A 15,114-nucleotide genomic window follows, 5' to 3' on the forward strand; every position below is an offset into this window, starting at 1 on the left:
CGAACATAGTCCAACAGTAAAAGTCCTTTGTTTTCATATCGATGCTCGACAAAAGCGGCTAGCTCGGTCCCTTTGTGTTGACTGGCACGCGCACGCAAGCAGCACTGGCTGCACGCACTTGTCGCGTGAACTGCACGAGAGATTTCTTACGTCATAAAGAATGTGATTTCATCATCATTTCCCTGGTCTTCGACCTACATGGTCAGGGAAAGTCCCGGTTCGTAGGCCTACAACACGGTCAGCGTGTTCTTGAGCGCAGTAACAACACAAGTGTGATCACTTCCAGACCAACGGGCGTTCAAGGCCAGTAACAAGCGCACTTGACAAAGGTGACTCTGAAATCTCGTGAGCCGTGGGCCATGCGACTTGGCATTCTTCCGTAACAAGGCACGTGATTTCACCGTGCATCTTGCAATAAAATTCAAAAACTGCGCTCAGGCCTTCAGTCACTTTTGCATCAACAGTCGCACAAAAAGTATTGGTGGCGCAAGGAGAAGCTTGTCGTTTGGAGTGACAAGTGATCACCGCTGCTTTACCTTGTCAGAGTCAACACTATACTTTGTTCTGCGGCCTTGGGAGTAGTGTTGGAGTAGAAATTGCTGAGGAGACGTCGCGGAGGGGCGAGCTTTCCTGCGCAGGTATGGCTTTGGCCGTATTTCAGCATGGTCGAGTGGAAAAATTCCCAAAGGTTTATTCCAAGAAAACCCCAAAAGGAAGATGGGGGACATGTCCTCAGCGCTAGAAGAGGTGTTCTACTATCTGCCGGTGTATAGTTCTGGCCAATTGAGGACGTAGCTGGCTGTTTTGTCAGCGCTTGTGAATTGGCTATTTTCAAGACGATCATTTGTGGCGTCAGGGGGTGATGGATCTCGTCTTCTGGGATGCTGGCGTGGCTAAGCTGTACTGCTCCAGGAACTCTTCTAAGGTGAGGCAATGTTGGCTTGATGGAGTTTTGTTCATAGCTTGTTCGTATACGCTGTGGCATGACTCGTTTCTAGACCCATAAATAATGTGATATTTCGGCCATTTTTGAGGGGTACGCAAATTTCAAGGTTCCCTTCAGAAACTTTTTCAAGGGCTTTGCACAATCGATCCACACCCCAAAGGCAACCTACCTGCAAATTTTGAGCGAAATCGGAGAGATCCACTTGCACACATACTTTGGTATTTTCAGACATGCTCTCTTAAGTATGGCCATATGGCCAGAGAATGTCGGTCAGGCTCGAGATGCACGAAATGCGAGAGGAAACACCACCTGCTAATACATGTGTTGGATAGAGCAGGTTACAGCCGGGAGAAACCGACTGAGATAGTAACAGGGAAGAATGGTAGATCATGCTGTCTACACTCGCCAAGGGTGCGGCTGATGACGGGAGTGGCACGAGTTGAGGGAAGAACTCGAAATGCGAAGGTTCGCGTGTTCCTGGACTCGGGTGCTGAGGCATCATTCGTGACTGCAGCGTTGGTGTCAGCAATCGATGCAGAACACGTTGGGGTTGAACATGTAGAGGTGAAGCCGTTCGGCCCGGAACCAATCCAACAGCGCATGGATAAGTACGCCATCACGATCCAGGGTAGCTCCGATAGCATTCGGGTACGCGCGTTCGTGAAACCAACGCTAGAGCTGGACCTGTAGTGCGCAAGTCCGCAGACCATTGCGCATTGGCACAATTGGGGAGTAGAGCTGAGTGACAAGCCTCAACAAGGAACATCAGACGAAATGCATATTACGCTGATGGGTGCAGACTATATCAACGCGGTACTGCACAGCAAGAAGGAAGTTATGATACGAGTTACGATAGTTTGAACAAGTCACTATTGACTCAACACGGACCCACGACTATGAGATGCAGGTTCACTGTACAGTGTACAGCTCGCGTCGTACTAGTACAACGGTCGTGGGGCATGCAAGTCATGTGCGTCGGACTAGTACGATGCTCGCGCTAAAGGGGTAAAGCTGGTTCAATAATAGCTCGCCTACTAGATGTTCTCTCCAGTTCCCACTTGCCAGATCATCGATCCTTTTAAAATCCCCTCTATTTAAGTATTATTCTCATTGGTCTCGGCTTTCGCAGGAGGCAAAATCCCGTGACACCTATGCTGCATTTTGTTCCATTCTGCACCCGCCTACCTAAGTTGGATTGATGACGTTAGTTAGTTCTCCTTTTGTTTTGGTTTCATTGTTCTTTTTCCTCCTTCTTTTTCTCAGTTTTCCCCACCATGGCTGGTTAAAATCGCCCGCATCACATGTTTATTGGCACTATGTCATCGTGACTGTGGAATAATAATAATAAAAAATGCGATGCTTTTGCTCGAAAACCCAGGTCTTCAAACGACGTTGATCCACAATTTGTAATGAACTGAAAACATTTTAGTGTGTTCAAATTATTTATGATAACGACCGCCGTGGGTCGATTTCTGTAATGCTGGTGGTGAGAGTGTTAAAATTGGGATGCGACTTGGTACAATGGCTTCTTCTTGTCCTGATCCTTCCATTGAACAATGGATCATGAATATCCATCACATACGGAGCTTTGAGCAGATGATCTCATCCCATTGCAAATGCCGACAATTCAGTGTAACGGATATGGAAAGTGTGAATGGCTGCATGGCATGTTACAAGATCGGTGACTTACAGTGTTGTTGCTGTATTCGGCATTCCACCAGGCACCATTGTTAATCCGCGAGCGGAGCAATCTACACGGTAAACAGGTGCACCAACACACGTACATGATGCTGGACAACTCATCACTGTAGTACCGGTGAGTACATAGTAGCAGATGACCAAGGACAGTACAGTGTGGATTGACATCTGTTAGACACAGGACACGAAGATGTTTGCCGTAGTCATCATCACATTCGCTCTCACGTTACTGGGTTCTTGGCAACAAACAAACAACAAACATGTTTAGCACCGCTGGATTAGTCACATCATCTTTAACAACATCTGGAAACCAATGAGGCCAATAATGCTGACTGCGAGGGTATTAATAATAATAATAATAATAATAATAATAATGACAGTTCGCATTTCACTCATTGCATGAGGTCAACGCATCTGTTAACAATTTTGAGCCCAGCACCTCTATCAGAAGCAGATTGCACAGCATCCAGAAGCGACAGATTGATGCATTGTAAGTCTTTCTTGACAACGTCGATCCACTTCAGACGTGGTCGTCCTCGGGGTCGTCGTATGTCTGTTGTGTTGATTGACATTAGGAGGGCTTGGAAAGAGGACGATTCTTCGCCTTCCCTCACTACATGGCCGAACCACAGCAGTCTCCGTCGCCTGCAGACTTGGGATAGTGGGGTCTGCTCGGTTCTGGCATACAGCGCTGCATGTGTTCGAGATTCGTTGTGGGTACGTGATACCAATGATGGTACGTAGTTTCTTCCGGTGCCATACATTGACGACGTCGGTTAATGTTTGCGATAAGGTCCAAAGCGCACAATTATACAGCAAGACAGGCAATATCAGGCAGGAAAACATACACAGCCTGGAATTCAGGTTGTGGCGTTTCCATGGAATGCTTGCAAATGCCCGATTTGCAGCAGACACTCTGGCTGCTATGTCTTCTGCTGTGCCTAGCATACTCCCCAGCAGCTTCACCGATTTCCAGGAATCATCTTCCTTGGTCACAGTGAAATATTGAGTTTTTGCCACGTTCAGCTTCAGATTGTCATCCGAGAAAACGGGTTCACACACACGGACGGTTTCTTCCACAGATGATCGCTCGTTCTGATGGGCAGTGGTGTCGTCTGCGTATTGTGTGAAAGTTGCTGGTAGGTCTGACGTGGGTAGAGCTTGCTCTCGGATCTTACGCATGGAACCTTCGGCGTAAGTTATAAACATTATTGGTGACATTGGGTCACCCTGGACGACGCCGATGTTCGTTGGAAATGGTTTGCTTAGTTGTTTACCAAGCTTCGTGCGGGCTGTTGTGTTCGATACTAGGACTGCAGTGGTGGACGTTGGTGCGCCAGCAGTGGCTAACCTCTCCAGAGCAACCTGACGAATGACAGTGTCAAACGCACCGCTGAAGTCCAATAGTGCCGATGAATATGACCAGTCGCCAAGTAGTGCGCGCTCACACATCGTCATGGCGTAAAAGACACCATCCGTGGTCGATCTGCCAGGGCGGAAACGAGGGTATTAGTCCTAAGTTAAATAATTCAGCGTCATGTGTCACACATAGATCCAGACCACATGCCTTTCCACTAATCTACCAGCACTGAAACATCCATGCCCTCGCCCTCTCTTGTAGTGATATCGCAAGGATCCGCAACACGCTGGCGACAGCACCAGGGGACGAGAAATACGAGTCATGAACTGATCCTCGGCAACAAATCAACAATGACGTCAACAGTCGCGCAAGATATCATGCTCTCTGAAGCCCTTTATGTACGGAAAATGTACGCCGACTGAATTTGATCTCGACTCACCTCAAATTCCATAATTCTCCGGGCTATGACTTTGGTCTCCTTTTGACGATTTTTTCAATCTTGCGCTTCCTGGAAAGCTCGTTGCAAGAGGAGCCTGCACTTGCCATCACGAATGTCAAAACTCTGGCGCTATATCCCAGTGTCTTAGTTGCCACGCCAATAATCCAACAGAAGTCGTCTTGCCATTTCGCTCTCAGCCTTGCTCGTAACTACTATTATTACTTCAGAAAGTTCACAAACTGCCACTAGTCCGTATGCCATTTTGACCGTGTTTCACCGTCACTACATGCCGAGAATGATTTTTTTTTTTTTTTCAATTGGGAAGGCCTCTTTTACGGGCAAAGCAAAGCACAATCATCACCATGTATCAGTACAGTGAGTAGTTAAACCCAACACGAATGAAAAATGTGAAATGGAATAAAAACAATATTTGAGCCTGGATCAGCAAAAACCATCACATGTGCAAATTTTTCGAAAAATATTTTTGTGCTCCAAATTGATCCACAACCACTGATAACCAGTCTCAAGAAATTTTAGATCAATCACAGCACCGTAAGTGACCAAAAAATGCGGTACACCACATCTCTGTACAAATGTTGGAAGTGGCATTTCTGTGTAGGATGCAAGTATGGGCGTTGGTATGTGTCTGATCCTGTCAGGCATTGCCATCACTCAGCCGGCTAACAAGGAGGAATTTTATAGTCCTTGGGGGTGTACTCAGACACTGGCTCGTCCAAGTAAATCATTGGCTTCACTGACCATCGCGCAGCTAACGGCATATGGCCAAGTTCCAGGGGCTGATATTGCATCCACACCAGGCTCTGTACTGATGCTCTCCAAGCCCTTCACTTCCATGAAAACATATCTGCACACACGGAGTGCAATCACAGCAGCTGTGACTACTTAGCACACAGGCTCATGAGCATGAGGTACGAACTAGGTGCAGATACATTCAACGGTTACCTGACCCTACAGGAACATATTTTTTTGAATTATTTTGGGAGCTGCTGCATGGACCAAATAAATGTTTCAAGTAACGTTCCTCAGTGTCCAAGCCAACAAAGCAGATCTTGTCTGGCGGTAGCTCTCGTTGCTCTTCCAGTCGTGAATCGAGACGCCTTTGCTCTGCATCGTCACTGTCGATATCCGACAAACTTACTAGTGAAGGAGTCGTTCATAGCTCAACAATATCCACTCGAGTCGTCGTCATTCTCATCAGCGCTGCTTTCTTCTACACGAAGTCTGCAGCCTCGCCGAGTCGCTTTGCGGCAGGAGAGAGTCGTCCTCTGGAGCTCCGCGGCTTTCACCTGACTCCCTTGATGAGCAATCGCCATCCCAGTCATCACCAAAAAATGTCGTGTCGTGATTGGCGTCAACGACGATCGATGCGCGTGCGATGCTCGCGCCCCGCGATCGTACCTATTCGCCAGCCAAGCTAAGGTACGTGGGGTTTCCCAGTCTCCTCACTTGCCTGGGGCTCGTCTAGCTAGCTAGTCACTGGCAAACAAACAAACACGGGCTTGTCAGGTGGAAAGAAACACTAGTGACAAGAAAGACAGAAAGGTGGTGGGTAGTTGTTAGGTCCGCGACTTTTCTTTCGCTCGACTTCAACGTCACTTTTTGATCAACTTGATATCAAACACAAGCGATGGTTTTCGCTGATCCGGGCTCATTTGTAAAAAAATAAATAAATAAAAATGATGGGGAAGTCCCTCATTCAAATCGGCGCACGCTGCTATTGCGCGACATTCGCCGCGATTCCACTTTCAGGCTTCGTAACTCTGGAACCACACATCGGGGCGCTTCCACGATTGTTTCAATTGACAGCTGTGAATAGTCTTTTCGACCTACATTTACGAATTTTAGTTCTTGGAAATATAAAAATATAAAAAATCATAAAGTATTTCGTGACATCCCGACACTCATCATTAGTTCTACGCAGCAGGCTACTACATCTACAGCTAAAGCCACTGCATTGAACTCTCAGTTCGCCTCAGTGGCCGTGCCTGATGACCCTTCTCTACCCATTCCCCCATTGCCGAGGAGTCGGGTGAGGTTGACCGCCTCACATCTGTCTTTACTACGACTGCTGCCATCGGACGTTACATTCGAAAGCTCCGGTCTCACAAGGCGCCGGGCCCAGATGGCATCACTAATCTGGTATTAAAGTCCCTTGCGCCCTCAATAGCATACGCCTTATGTCTGATTTTCAACCTAACATTCCGCACTGGTCGTTTTCCCTCTGCATGGAAAACAGCTAATATTATACCGATCTACAAGAAAGGGTCTCGCCACGAAGCATCAAACTACCGTCCGATATCTCTACTGTCCTGTGTTTCCAAACTCTGTGAGCGCGTTTTCTACGACCAATTGTACTGTAATGTCTCGTCACGTTTGAGTTCAGCTCAGTCCGGACTTCGCAGAGGCGATTCTACCACCCTTCAGCTGACGCGCCTGTTGCAATTAGTGTGTCGACATCGGGATGCTGGAGATCTAGTCGGGATCTGCTTTTTCGACCTTGCCAAGGTCTTCGATACCGTCTGGCATCGGGGGCTTTTGGCCAAGCTTCGTGGATCATTTACTTTAGACGGCAATCCCCTGCTATGGCTGACATCTTAAATAACTGGGCGAACGCAGTACGTCACGGTACATGGGACGTCCTCGGCCGACACAACAGTACTCCGGAGTTCCACAGGGTTCCATCCTCGGCCCCCTTCTTTATATTTTATACGTCAATGATCTGCCCGCAGCTGCCCCGGGCACCTCACTGTTCGCAGACGACACAACGCTCCTACGGGCATCTCCTAACATCACTGGCCTGATGAGTAACCTAGGTAACGGCATTCAAAGAGTAATTTCCTGGATGTCGTCTTGGCGGTTATCGCCCAATCTGTCTAAAACTAAAATCATGCTCTTTCCTTCTCAGCCTGATGTTCCGCCCCTCCTCCATCCCACTTTCCCCCAGCCTATAGACATAGTTTCCAGCCATAAGCATCTTGGCATTTTCATTGACTCTAATCTTTCATGGGAACCCCGCATTAATTACATATGTAAACGATCAAGTTCATCTTTAGGAATCCTCTCTTCTGACTGTTGCCCTATCCCAATCTCTTGCAAACTCCTCTTTTACTCAGCTTACCTACGCCCCATTTTTGATTATGCAGATACTGCTTGGGCTGGAATTTCCACAACCCGTGCTGCCAAGCTCGAAATTCACCACAAAAAAGTTCTCAAAATCCTCCTCCGGAAACCCCGCATGCTTCCATCTTCCACCCTTTATGCCCTTGCTGACACAACCCCTTTGTCTAAGAGACGTAATGCACATCTAGTCACCCTTATCCATTCTCTCAAACTCAATCTGTGTCCACCTCACCTCCATTGTTTCAACTGGTTCTCTTCCCGTAGCACGAGAAACTCCCTTTCCCTTCCGAAACCTAAGTCCTCCTTTCTACTTCACTCTCCCTTTTTTACCGCGTACTCTGCGTGGCTGGCACTTCCCCAAGAAGCTAAGGACCCTTCTTTCCTCCGCCTTTTTAAGAGCGTTGTCGCGCCTTGACTTTGATTTTGTGTTTCTCATTTTGTTGCAATCACTGCTTATCCATGCCGGTTCCTTTTTCTTTTCCTCCCCTGCTCACTTCCTTGCCGTGGTTGGCTAACTCCCTCTCTCTTTGTATTGGCCGGTGTTCTCATTGTGCTATGAGATGCTGTAATAGATAAATAAATAAATAACAGGACTGACTGAGTTACGATCGATTGAAATGTTGTACACAAAGGGGACTATTTTATTTATGGTATCATGAGGTATCATGAGGTGTAGATTATTAAAATCTAAAACTAATACAAGAAACACTGATATTCTGAAGATAGCACTATTGGAGGCGTGATTACATGAGCAGCAAGCCGCGGCAGTGTGCAATGTGTGTGAGTACTCGTAGATCTGCAGTACTCAAGCATTTGGCGTCCAACCCCCAGTGTTTGCAATTGTAAGATGATTTTCTGCTTCAGTGTGGTGTGCTGAGCTAGTAGTTTTCGTCTACTCTACGTATTAGACGCCATGTTTATTCGTACTCGTGATCCAGATTCATACAAACAGAAAGAATTCGTTACAGCATTCCCCTAACAGAATACAAGTAAGAAAAAATACTAAATAATATTAGTTCACACTCATCACATAACATACCCACACTCACATGCCCACACTCACATACCCACACTCACATACCAACACTCACATGTCCACACTCACATACCCACACTCACATACCCACACTCACATACCAACACTCACATACCAACACTCACATACCCACACTCACATACCCACACTCACATACCCACACTCACATATCCACACTCACATACCCACACTCACATACATGTACCTTTCTTCTCACCTGCATTTCTCCAATCTAAACTTGCTTTCACACTGCTCGCTGCTCATGTAATCATGCCTCTAATAGTGCTAGCTATAGGATATTAGTGTTTCTTGTATCAGTTTTAGATCTAACAAAGGAGACTGTGACATTTGGACTACTTTAGGACAAATAGCTTCCAAAACTTCTTGAAACTCGGATGTTGAGCCAATAATAAATGTAGAAAGGAAGAGAACATATGGATACGAGTTAAAACTCTCCATCACTGTAACCAGATACTATAATTATACAGTCAGAAAGTGCAACAACTTGGCACAATTGGAAACGCTGTCGGTTAGCGCTACGGAGATGTGTTGAAGCTAGGTGGAAGGACGTCGAATGTCTCAGTACTTTGTCAGCTTTGTGCCTAGTTGTTGCATTTTCTGGCTGTAGAGTATCTGGTTACAGTGATGGAGAGTTACTCTTAAGAGAGCATGCCTGAGAATGCCAAAGTATGTGTGCAAGAGGATCTCTCCGATTTCGCTCAAAATTTGCAGGTAGGTTCCCTTTGGGGTGTGGATCGATTGTACAAAGCCCTTGAAAAGGTTTCTGAAGAGAACCTTGAAATTTGGATACCCCTCAGAAATGGCCGAAATATCACATTATTTATGGGTCTAGAAACGAGTCACGCCACAGCGTATGCGAACAAGCTATGAACAAAACTCCATCAAGCCAACATTGCCTCACCTTAGAAGAGTTCCTGGAGCGGTACTGCTTAGCCACGCCAGCATCCCAGAAGACGAGGTCCATCAACCTCTGACGCCACAAATGATCGTCTTGAAAATAGCCAATTTACAAGCGCGGGCAAACAGCCGGCTTCGTCCTCAATTGGCCAGAACTATACACCGGCAGATAGTAGAACACCTCTTATAGCGCTGAGGACATGTCCCCCATCTTCCTTTTGAGGTTTTCTTGAAATCTATTTTTTTTAATTTTTCCACTCGACCATGCTGAAATACGGCCAAAGTCATACCTGCGCAGGAAAGCTCGCCCCTCCGCGATGTCTCCTCAGCAATTTCTACTCCAACACTACTCCCAAGGCCGCAGAACAAAGTGTATTGTTGGCTCTGACAAGGAAAAGCAGCAGTGATCACTTGTCACTCCAAACGACAAGCTTCTCCAGGCGCCAGCAATAATGTTTTGTGCGACTATTGATGCAAAAGTGACTGAAGGCATGAGCGCAATTCATAAATTTTAATACACGAGGCACGGTGAAATCACGTGCCTTGTGACGCAAGAATGCCAAGTCGCGTGGATCATGGCTCTGGAGATTTCAGACTCAGAGTCACCTTCGTCATGTGCGCGTGTTACTCGCCTTGAACGCCCGTTGGTCTGGAAGTGATCACACTTGTGTTGTTACTGCGCTCAAGAACACAGTCCGTGCGCCAAGGCGTACTCAAGGGCTGATTTTATTTGCAACCGCGGGAAACGAAGTCACCAAGACGCCTTCATTTGAGGTTTTTCGAATAGGAGAATTGATTGAATTTAGGTATGGCTCTCGTCCCTTCTAGAGAACTAACGAAGACCCTGTGGGGGCAGAAGGAGACTTCTTTGGCTCCGTGAATACACCAGCTATGCGGTGGTCTTGTAATAGTTTTACCTTGACACTTCTTGCTTGTCTTATGGTAACACCTTGTGTTCCTACTATTCTCACTCCTGCGGTTCTCACCTTTCTTTTGCTTTATAACCTCTGGTTTGAACATCATTCGACGAATTCTCCAATCAATCAAGTCTATACTGTTACACTGGTAGCTTGAGGATGGTTGAGATCATCGTTTGCCCTTTGACGTGCCTTGTGCTCCTGGCCGCTACTGCTCTGCTATACGCCGCTTTCCGTGAGATCCGCCGCGCTCGGGACAACGTGGCTGCTACAGTTGGACGACATCAATTACCTGCTACATCAAGCTCAAGTCCTCCGGATCTAGCCCCGTGTCGATCGCGTTCTCTCTCCCAGACAAGCCCGAGCGTCAAACGCGTTACCAGAGAACCGAATGTTTTCCATGGCAACCCTTCCGAGTTCAAAGAATGGGTATTTACGGTCGAGTTAGCCTTGAAGTGCTCACCTCAAGGTGACCCGGAGAGCCAAGTTAACTTTGCGGCTAGCTACCTCGCTGGGAATGCGCGTCTTTGGCTAATTTCTTCCCTGGAAGCAGGTGAGCAATTTTCGGATTGGCATTCTTTGAAAAGCGCCCTAGCGCGAGTGTATGGCCCGCACTATGATGGGGAAAGAGTGCGTTTGGATATGTTCTCTATCCAACAGCGTGGGTCAATTGAATCGTACGTAACGGAGTTTTCTCGGCTAAGTTTACAGGTGCCGGAACTTGACGAACTCTCCAGAGCCTTGCTATTTGTCAACGGCCTGCACGGTAACATGCGGACCTTGGTAGTGAAGGAACACCCCACTACACTGTCAGCCGCCGTTCAGTCAGCGCTAGCAGTCGCCTCAGACAGCCGATTTCAGCGCAGACCACCACTGGCGACCGCGCCGGGATTCGCACCACCATCAGGTAGCAAAAAGCTAACAAAACTAAGCCCCGAGGAACGTGAGACATTACGAGCCCAGGGGGGCTGCTTCGCATGTCGTCGACCAGGCCATATGGCCCAGAATTGCCCGCAGCATCGAGATCACCCAAACGGTGGACGTCAGTAAGGCCGATGCGATTACTGACGCAGCAAGAAAAGGCATCACCTGCGTGTAGTGTGTGCTCCGTCTCTACCCGTAACCGATTCAGTAGCCTCGCTGTGGAGGATGTTGACGATGATGCTGAATGCTCCGAAGCCAATTTCAAGCGAGATGTTACACCAACTATTGAGGCCCAGGTTACCAGCGTCAATGTGGAAACGGAACATGAGCTCCTGCGTGTAGAAGGCAAAATCAACGGTCGTCGCGCGCTTATGTTAATAGATTCGGGCTCGACCCATGATTTCATTGCCGAACAGTTTGCCAGGAGAGTTAACCTGCCAACCGAAATTGGCTCGGAAAACCTGAATGTCACGCTGGCTGATGGAGCATCAAGCTCGTTTCCCATGGAGACGACCCATGAATTGAAGGTTATCGTAGGCGACTTCAGCGATAACCAAACCTTCACGGTGTTCCCCCTTCATCGCTATGACGCTATATTGGGGAAACCTTGGTTAACGCGTAACAATCCAGACATAAACTTCCGGACGAATGAAGTCAGGTTGAACTCGAATGGTTTGCCTTGTGCGTCGCCCAGTCAAAGCGAACCGACCGCTCCTGTGGAGGCGATGTTCATATCTGGTCGTCAGGCTAGGCATGCCCTTAGGAGTGGAGACGAAGGTGTTCTGGCGTGGGTCAGCGTAGAAGACGGCATTGGCAAGGAACCTCCCGACAAATCCACCCAGAACGAGCACCCAGATCTCAAGGCCATGTTCCGTGACTATGACGATCTTTTCCCGGATGATCTGCCAGCTAGACTCCCACCAGAGAGGTCTGTAGACCACGAAATCCGCCTGGAGGAAGGCTCATCACCCCCATCGCGACCTGCCTATCGCCTGCCCAGGCCAGAAATGGAGGAATTGAAGAAACAGCTCACAGAACTCTTGAAAAAGGGTTTCGTAGAACCAAGTAAGTCCCCCTTTGGTGCACCGGTGTTTTTTGTCAAGAAAGCTGATGGTTCGTTACGCATGGTCTGCGATTGGAGGGAGCTAAACAAGATAACTGTTAAGAACAAGGCGTGCTTGCCCAATGTGGATGATTTATTCGATACCGTACAGGGCGCTAGGTACTTCACGAAACTAGACCTCCGATCAGGGTATAATCAGATTCGCATTCAAGCTGAGGACGTGCCCAAAACCGCGATTAACACTCCCTTTGGGCATTACCAATTTAGGGTCATGGGATTTGGTCTCACCAATGCACCGGCAACATTTCAATCCATGATGAATACGATTCTTCAACCATATCTGAGGGAGTTCGTAGTCGTGTTCCTAGATGACATACTCATCTTCAGCAAAACGTGGTCGGAGCATATGCAGCATGTCCGGTCGGTATTGAGCGTGCTCCGGGACAACCAGTTATTTTGCAAACGGTCAAAATGTGAATTTGGCGTGGAGAGTGTGCGGTTCCTGGGACATTGCATCGATGGACTGCACATCGCCCCTGACCCAGACAAGATTGCCGCAGTAAAGGTCTGGCCCGCTCCGACTTCCGTCACAGAGGTGAGGCAATTTCTTGGATTTACGAATTATTTTAGGCGATTCATAGATCAATACTCATCGCTCTCTAAGAACTTAGAGGAGATAACGGGAAAACATGCACGATTCGAGTGGAACAGCTCTCGGCAACATGCCTTTGAATCGCTAAAGCATGCCTTGTTGAATGCGCCCCTATTGCGGCTGGCTGATGTGAACCGACCATTCAGAGTGGTAACAGATGCAAGCGATTTCGCCTTGGGATGTGTTCTTCTCCAAGAACTAGAGGAAGATGCCTGGCATCCAGTGGCTTATGCTAGCCGAAAATTGTCTGCTGCGGAACAGAATTATACAGCTACAGAAAGAGAAACATTGGCCGTAGTGTTTGCGCTAAAGACCTGGCGCATCTACCTCTTTCAACACTTTGAGGTCATTACAGACAACATGGCGGTAGTTTATCTGAAAACAAAACCAAGCATTACAAAGAGAGAGGCGCGATGGGTTGAATTCCTAGCTGACTATAACTACACAGTCCGTCACAGACCCGGCAGAGAGAACCCTGCAGATCCCCTTTCGCGTCGCCCAGATCTCCATGAGAGTAACCTCGTGGAGAATGCAGTACCACGTTTGAATGCTATTGAGTATGCTTTAGCAATGAATGATGACGTGTCCAATACAATATCAGATGCCTACCAGAGAAACAAAGAGCTAACTCCCATCATAGAAAGATTGAAGCATTCTCTCCGAGATAATTTGCATGATCGCTATTATTGGGACGAATCCACTGATCGCTTGTACCTCAAGGCATCCCCCAATAACCGGTTGTGCATACCCCAGTGCGGTGTCCGGTTAAAGCTCATTCAAGAACACCACGAGTGTGCAACGGCTGGCCACCCGGGTCGTGATCGAACGTACTTCCGCCTAGCACGTTTTTTCTACTGGCCCCGAATGGGTCTCGATATCAAGAGATTTGTCAAAACCTGTGATCTCTGCCAGCGAACGAAGGGAGGTCAGCCACGAACAGGGCTTCTCCAGTCACTTCCAATACCTAATAGTCCTTGGCAGGATATCTCAATGGATTTTATTGTTGGATTGCCCCTTACTTCTCGTGGCTTCGACGCAATTTACACCTTTGTGGACCGACTTACGAAATGCGTACATCTTGTTCCAACAAACTCGAAGATTGATGCTAAGGGCAGCGCTCAACTGTACATTCAAAACGTGTTTCGTCTGCACGGGCTGAGCTCAACCATTGTTTCCGATCGCGATCCACGATTCACTGCAGCTTTTTTCAAAGAAGTATTCTCTCAGCTAGGAACTAAATTGGCATTCAGCACTGCTAACCACCCTCAAACGGATGGTTTGACAGAGAGAGTTAACCGGCAAGTGGGAGATGTTCTAAGAGCATTTGTGAACTTGAGACAGGACAATTGGGATTCGCTTCTACCACTCTGCGAGTTTGCAATAAATAGTTCACAACAGTCATCTGTAGCTAATACACCGTTCTATCTGAACTATGGGTTTGACCCTAAGTCCCCGCCCGAATTCATTCTTACGGGAAGGGAAAGGAGTGATTCGGTCGATTGGCTTCATGAGCAGGAAGCCGCACTAAGGATAGCTCGAGATGCTATGCTCGACGCCCAGGCAAAGCAAGCTCTATACGCAGACCAGACGAGAACGCCCAGTGATTTGAAGGTTGGTGATAGCGTTCTTGTCTACAGAGACTTTCTACTGACCCCGGAAGCTCGTGGCCAGCCCTCTCGGAAGTTGCAACCCAAGTGGTTTGGTCCGTATCGTATCCAGGCTAAGATTGGAGCGAATGCTTTTCGCTTGGAACTACCCCGTGAACTTCGCTGCCATCCCGTGTTTAATGTCACTGCTCTTAAACGCTACGAAGAGAACACGATTCCTGGAAGACACCAACCCCCGCCTCCGCCCTTCACAGATCTAGATGGACACACACGCTATGTTGTCGAAGCCGTTTTGAATCACCGACACCGCAGTGGTGAGCAACACTTCCTGGTGCATTGGAAGGGTTACCCCAGCAGCGAAGCTACGTGGGACCCCGCTGGCAACCTATGTGATGAGTCTGGTCGGAATATTA

General features: G+C 47.8%; 1 long non-coding RNA gene across 1 annotated transcript in view; it reads right to left on the reverse strand.

Annotated features, from left to right (window-relative positions):
- Window positions 1-2,666: 2,666 nt before the first annotated feature.
- LOC135810915 (uncharacterized) overlaps window positions 2,667-15,114 on the reverse strand; it is a 44,592-nt gene continuing 32,144 nt past the window's right edge. Inside the window, exon 3 of the long non-coding RNA XR_010552457.1 lies at window positions 2,667-2,812. This is a non-coding gene — a long non-coding RNA (uncharacterized LOC135810915). The remainder of the gene's footprint in view (window positions 2,813-15,114) is intronic.

Source organism: Sycon ciliatum, chromosome 2, assembly GCF_964019385.1.
Source record: "Sycon ciliatum chromosome 2, ocSycCili1.1, whole genome shotgun sequence".
Lineage (NCBI taxonomy): Eukaryota > Metazoa > Porifera > Calcarea > Leucosolenida > Sycettidae > Sycon > Sycon ciliatum.